The sequence below is a fragment of the Taudactylus pleione genome, unplaced genomic scaffold (genome assembly GCF_031769625.1).
Source record: "Taudactylus pleione unplaced genomic scaffold, aTauple2 ptg000069l, whole genome shotgun sequence".
Taxonomy (NCBI): Eukaryota; Metazoa; Chordata; class Amphibia; order Anura; family Myobatrachidae; genus Taudactylus; species Taudactylus pleione.
Window position 1 is genome coordinate 1,909,344 of NW_028284471.1, and position 5,654 is coordinate 1,914,997.

Below are 5,654 nucleotides of genomic sequence, written 5' to 3' on the forward strand. Positions count from 1 at the left end.
GGATGGGACGCACCCTTTCTGTAACCTTGAGTTAAAGATATGCAATAACCGTAATTTCTGGCAGCAGCCAGAACAGTGGCCCCGACTATGCATACTATACACATTTAGGCAGAGTGATCTCTGGCAGCTATAGATGCAAGAAACACACTGCATTATTCTGTTACACATAATGTTCAATGTAATAAGCCTGCCGCACCTGGTATACCCAGGCGGTCTCCCATCCAAGTACTAACCAGGCCTGGCGCTGCTTAGCATTCAAGATCAGACGAGATCGGGCGTGTGGCCGTAGGCGCTGATAGATATGTGGTGGGCAAAGTGGCATGGACACAACCTCTATATTAGGCTGTGGCATGTTCCTCCCTGTGCTTCATTCTTTTTTTTTTTTTAAATATAATATTAAACCAGTACACTGCCCAGTTCCGTAGGGGAACTACCGACGTGCAATATAACAGATGAGGCAGAGCCAGAATCTATATAAAGACTGCAGGTTAAATTACAAACTCCACAGTTGTGCCGTTAAACCTAATAAGACCAGGTGCTGTAGGTTTAAGTAAAGTAAAGAACGGGAGAGGCCATATGCAAGCACAGGGAGAACATACAAACTCCAAACAGCTAGGGCCGTACTGGGAATAAAACCCACAACCCTGTTAAGGGTTGCACCCCCCACAGAACTCCAGAGTGAGGATGCAGGAAATGCTGGCAATAAGCCCCGGCTCCTTTTAAGGCAGGTGCATATGCTGTTTTAGAATACTCGCTGGAGGTAATGGCGGCATCTGTGCACGCCAGCATGGACTAGACTCCGCCCCTTATCAATAAGCGGGCGGGGCGCAAACAATGGCTGGTATAGCAGGCATAATGCGAGTGGGGGAGCGGGAACGTAATAGCCAGCGTCGGTGCATCTTCATACAAGCACCGGCGCCGCAACCAGCAACCGAGAGCACTGTGAATAACAGCCTCGCTCTCCGGCGGCTGTGTGCAGAAGCCAGCGCTTCTACAAGCACCAGCGCGGCAGGGAACAGCCGTGCTGAGCAGCTCCCTAAGCCCCGCCATGCGGCCAATTGTAGCCAGTGCCATCTTCATACAAGCACCGGCGCCGCAACCAGCAGCCGAGAGCGCTGTGAATAACAGCCTCGCTCTCCGGCGGCTGTGCTCCTCCCCCTGCAGAAGCCAGCGCCAGTGCTTTTTCAAGCACCAGCGCGGCAGGGAACAGCCGCGCTGCTGCGCAATGTAGACTCCCTATGGGAATAGCGGGACGCGGCAGGCTCCCTCCCCGTGGGGATAGAGAAGAGGGAGGATTCGGCTCTCGTGAGAGCAGCAAACAGAGCGCTGTCAGCTCTATTAAGTCAGACAGCGCTCAGTGCAGGGATATCAGGGCTCGCTGCTAGGCAGCAACATTACAGACTGTCTGAACAGTCTGCCTGTACATGTATCCGCGCTCTATGCGCGGTAGCTCCGCCCCTTGTAATAACGCTAGCGGCGTTATAACAGGATTCCAGGAGGGGTTATTCTACAGTATATACCACCTGAGCCTGGGAGGGGGCAGAGGGGCCGCAGATTAAACTCCGTTCCCCATAAGGGGAACAGAGCTATACTTACCACTGCTGGCATCAGGGCTGCGGCTAGGCATTCGGAAGCACGGACACAGCCTCTATATTAAGCTGTGGCGTGTCCTCCCTGAGCTACTGCCAGGGTGCCTGGGACTCCGACACGCACTCTTTTTTAGTGGTGGCGGGTCTCCTGATGCCTCCATGTAGCAGGCTGACAGAGGCAGTACTCTGTCAGCCTGTCCTCAACGCTTTGTGAAAGCTAGAAATTAAAATAAAGTTGAAATAAAAGAAAAAATACTAAGTGTGGGCTGGAGCTCAGCCCTATGTGACCGGCTCTCTCGGGCACATTCTAAAAACTGGGGCTGATGGGGCATAGAGGGGGAGGAGCCAGTCACACTTCAGAATTATTTAAAGTGCCAGGCTCTTCTCTACCTCCGTCTATACCCCACTGTCTTGAACTCCAGTGTCCCCTAGTGGATGAAGGAGAAAAGTTACATTTTAAACAAAAGCTATGGGGCTGCTAATCAGACCCGACTCCAGCCGGGCACCAACTTAAACTGGGTTGCCTGTGGCTCGGGGACAGGGTATAGAGGAGGATGGACCCAGTGCATCCTGGGAGCTAAAGCTTTAACTGCGTGGTGCCCGTGGATCCAGATCCAGCTATACCCCAAGGTCAACCCTGTGGACCCCCTATAGACCCTGAAGAAAAAAAAAAAAAGCTAGTACCTCATAAAAATTTGTTCATGTCAACTAATTCCAGGGAACAGATAGGGTGCAGTCTCTTTATATTCGGCACACAAAATGAATATACTGGAAATATACAGAAACATTTCTTACTTAAATAACTAGGTTTTACGGAAGTGTTTTTATTGAATAAGAGAATAAAGAAAAGGTATTTTTTAAGTTATGTATCTCAAGGGTTCTGTTAGACAAGCTGCTCTGAAAACTGTGCAGGTGTCTGCATGTCATGAGCTGAAGCATAAACAGCAGGTCAGGACAAAGTGTGGGAAATTATGCATGGAAAAGTGAATTGCGCAAGAACGGAGATACTACCTTGCTCTTTACATTTATTTTCTTCAGAAATTTCCATTATTCAAAACATTATACAGAAAGTGCTAACTGCCATATTACTGTAACCGCTAATACACCCTGAGGTCCCTTCACCTACTGCTCTTCCATTCCCCAGCACAGGCAAACTCTCCACACGTACACAGGATGGGAATGAGGCAGACAGATTGTGTATGTTGTGTATTGGTTATATTGTTGTAATACGCTTTGGGGCTAAACCTGCAATCTCTAATAATTTAATGGTGAGTCTAGGTGAGTAAGATGAGGCCTATTTTATACATGGTTGTTATGGATATAAAATTTGGGCTGTTCACTGAATGCTTTGCAGGAGGTAAACAGTACCAATTCCTTTCCCTAAAAGGGACTGGACAAGCTGCAAATGAGCTTAAGACAGCAACAGCAGCAGGTATTTAAGATCTCCCCCAACTTTGCTACAAATAATTATGGGGAACCAATTTTAGAAAGAGGAGGGTTCAAATGTTGGGGTCCCTCAGTATGTATTGCCTGGTGATCACAGGCTACGGAAAACATACATTTTCTGTATAAGGGAGGGGGCACTAGGTGCCCTATCACCCACCATAATGACAGCTGCAATCGAGTGGGCACCCATATTAAAAAGCAGGGATTCCCTACTTTCAAATGACGTGGCCTACTAATACATATTGTCTGATAAGACAATATTACCCTGTGCCATGGAAAACAAACTTTTCCCGTATATGCGCGGGAGAGCACTACCTGCCCTTTCATGCCCATAATTAAATCTGTAAATGGATAACAAGGAAGATAGGAGAATTGTAACGGTCAGTGGCTGCACCAGAGCTGGGGCTGCGGCACAGTCCAAAATTCAAAAAGGGGAGCCACACCAAATGTCATTAAGTCCCAGTCAGCAATGTTAAGCAGCATTTTGGGTGGCAGTTGGTGAGGCTCCCCTATTTAAATTTTGGACTGTGCTGCAGCCCCACCTCTGGAGCCGCCACTGGTAACGGTGATAAGTGGTGAGCTCTACAACCAGCATTCCAAGCACTATTGCACCAACAAATACCATCCTATAAAAAGGTTTATATGTTCATCTCAAATATTTACATCACACAAATGCGAAGAGCAAGTATGATTACATATAGTTATAGTCCCTTCAATAGCTCATAAGCGGATGGCTGATCACCAAGTCAAGAACTGCAGTTGTGATTTTATTAAACAAAAACATATACCATGTAGACAACACACAAAACAGGTGTCCAGCCAGCAGTGTTCACAAGTTCCATTCAATTTGTAACAATGAGATTAGATCTCCCTGTCCTCATCAGTCCAGCCCACTAATATACCCACTGACCTCTAAATGTCTCTTCCACCCCCCCCTACTGTACATCCTTTCAAACTACCCAGCTATCCCCCCTCTTGTCCAAAACTCCTATTCGATCTACTGTACCACTGACCACCACACTATATTTAGCATGTTTCCACTTGTTTTTCTCAAATTTCAATCAGGTTTATGACCTCACCACCTCCTCTCCTGCTCTCTACATTTCCTCCTTCCTTCCCACCCATCCAGCATCATTTCTTCCACATTTGGTCACCGACAACCAATAGGTTTATCTCCAATAAAAATCTAACAGGAGGACAGTGAAAACACGTGTGTTGAAGATATGCCTGCTATACCACAGCATAGCTACAAAAGAGCAATAATGGCAAATACACCGTTGTTAGGTTGCCAACAAACAGAACCAACGTGACATTGTCATATGTAAAAAAAAAAATAAGTTAACACTTAAAACTGGTGTATATTCTTTTCTAAACTACAAGTTTGGAGTTGTAGCTCAAAAGGTTGAAACAAAGACTAACAGTCACATAGTAAAAGGGCTTTAGGCAAATACATGACCCTGTGACTAGCAGGCTTGTCACTCTGCACAGAAGGGGTTAAAACTATGCATGACACCAACAATTATGACAGGCTGATAATCCAGCTAAATCATTCCTTATATAGAAGAGTGGTTATAACAGGAATGAAAAGAAAGGGGTGACATGGAGACAGAATATAAATTTATAGACATTCCAAAGCCCAGTCTCTGCCCCCTCCTTTATTCAGCAAACATACAGCTGTCCCCAGTCTCACAAATAAAGCCACATTTATAGCACACGTGCTGAATCATTCCCAAGTGCCCGACATATAACTAGCATGGCAATCAGACTGCTGGAACACAGCTCCACCTGGTGGTACATTTCAGTTATTACACTTTAAGACTGCACAAAAGAGACTAAAATCAGTAGGATAGATTTAAAATGATTCCTTTATCCTATACAAAATGGAGTCGCAATTTTGCCACAATCTCTTATACCACAGGAATGTGATTGATTTCTAGTGAATAGATGGGCTGAATTTACATGAATATTCATTCATCTCACAATAACTACATTTCTTCATGCCTCAGTAAGGTGGAAAATAGCTACCTAGACTGTTTTCCTCATGTATTTTTAAAGTCTACCTATCAAATACCTACAGTCAGCAGCTGAGAGAAGCAAAACTAATGCAATCTGATTTGCAAGTAGGTTTATTACTTAAATACCAGACTAGGAGAAATTTGTTTTCCCACACAACAAGCAAACTGGGCATCTTGTGCAGAGTACATAAATCTGCCAAATGCCATTTCCTCTCAGGACCCATCACTTCCTGTTCAACGTCATCGAAACATTTGCATGCGACCCTCCTGTGGTTATTGGTCAATTCAAAACAAGGGCTTACCTTCGATCGGAAAGCCGGGCGTTGGTCTCCCGACGTAGGTAATATGACAGGCATCGGGATTTTGATGCCTGTCATTTAACCCTTGCCGGGATTAGACAGTCAGGAAGCCGGCGGTCGGGATTCCGTCCGTCGGCTTCCCCAAAACAAACCATTTGTCAACCGCCATTTCAGCCATGGATACACTTTAATATATCAGTAAAATCTGGACACGTTTCTGAACCTAGATCACTCAGGTTTATTAAGCAAAAACAGGTTCTGTATATTTAAAACAAACAAAAAAAAAAAAAAAACACCACTCCTCA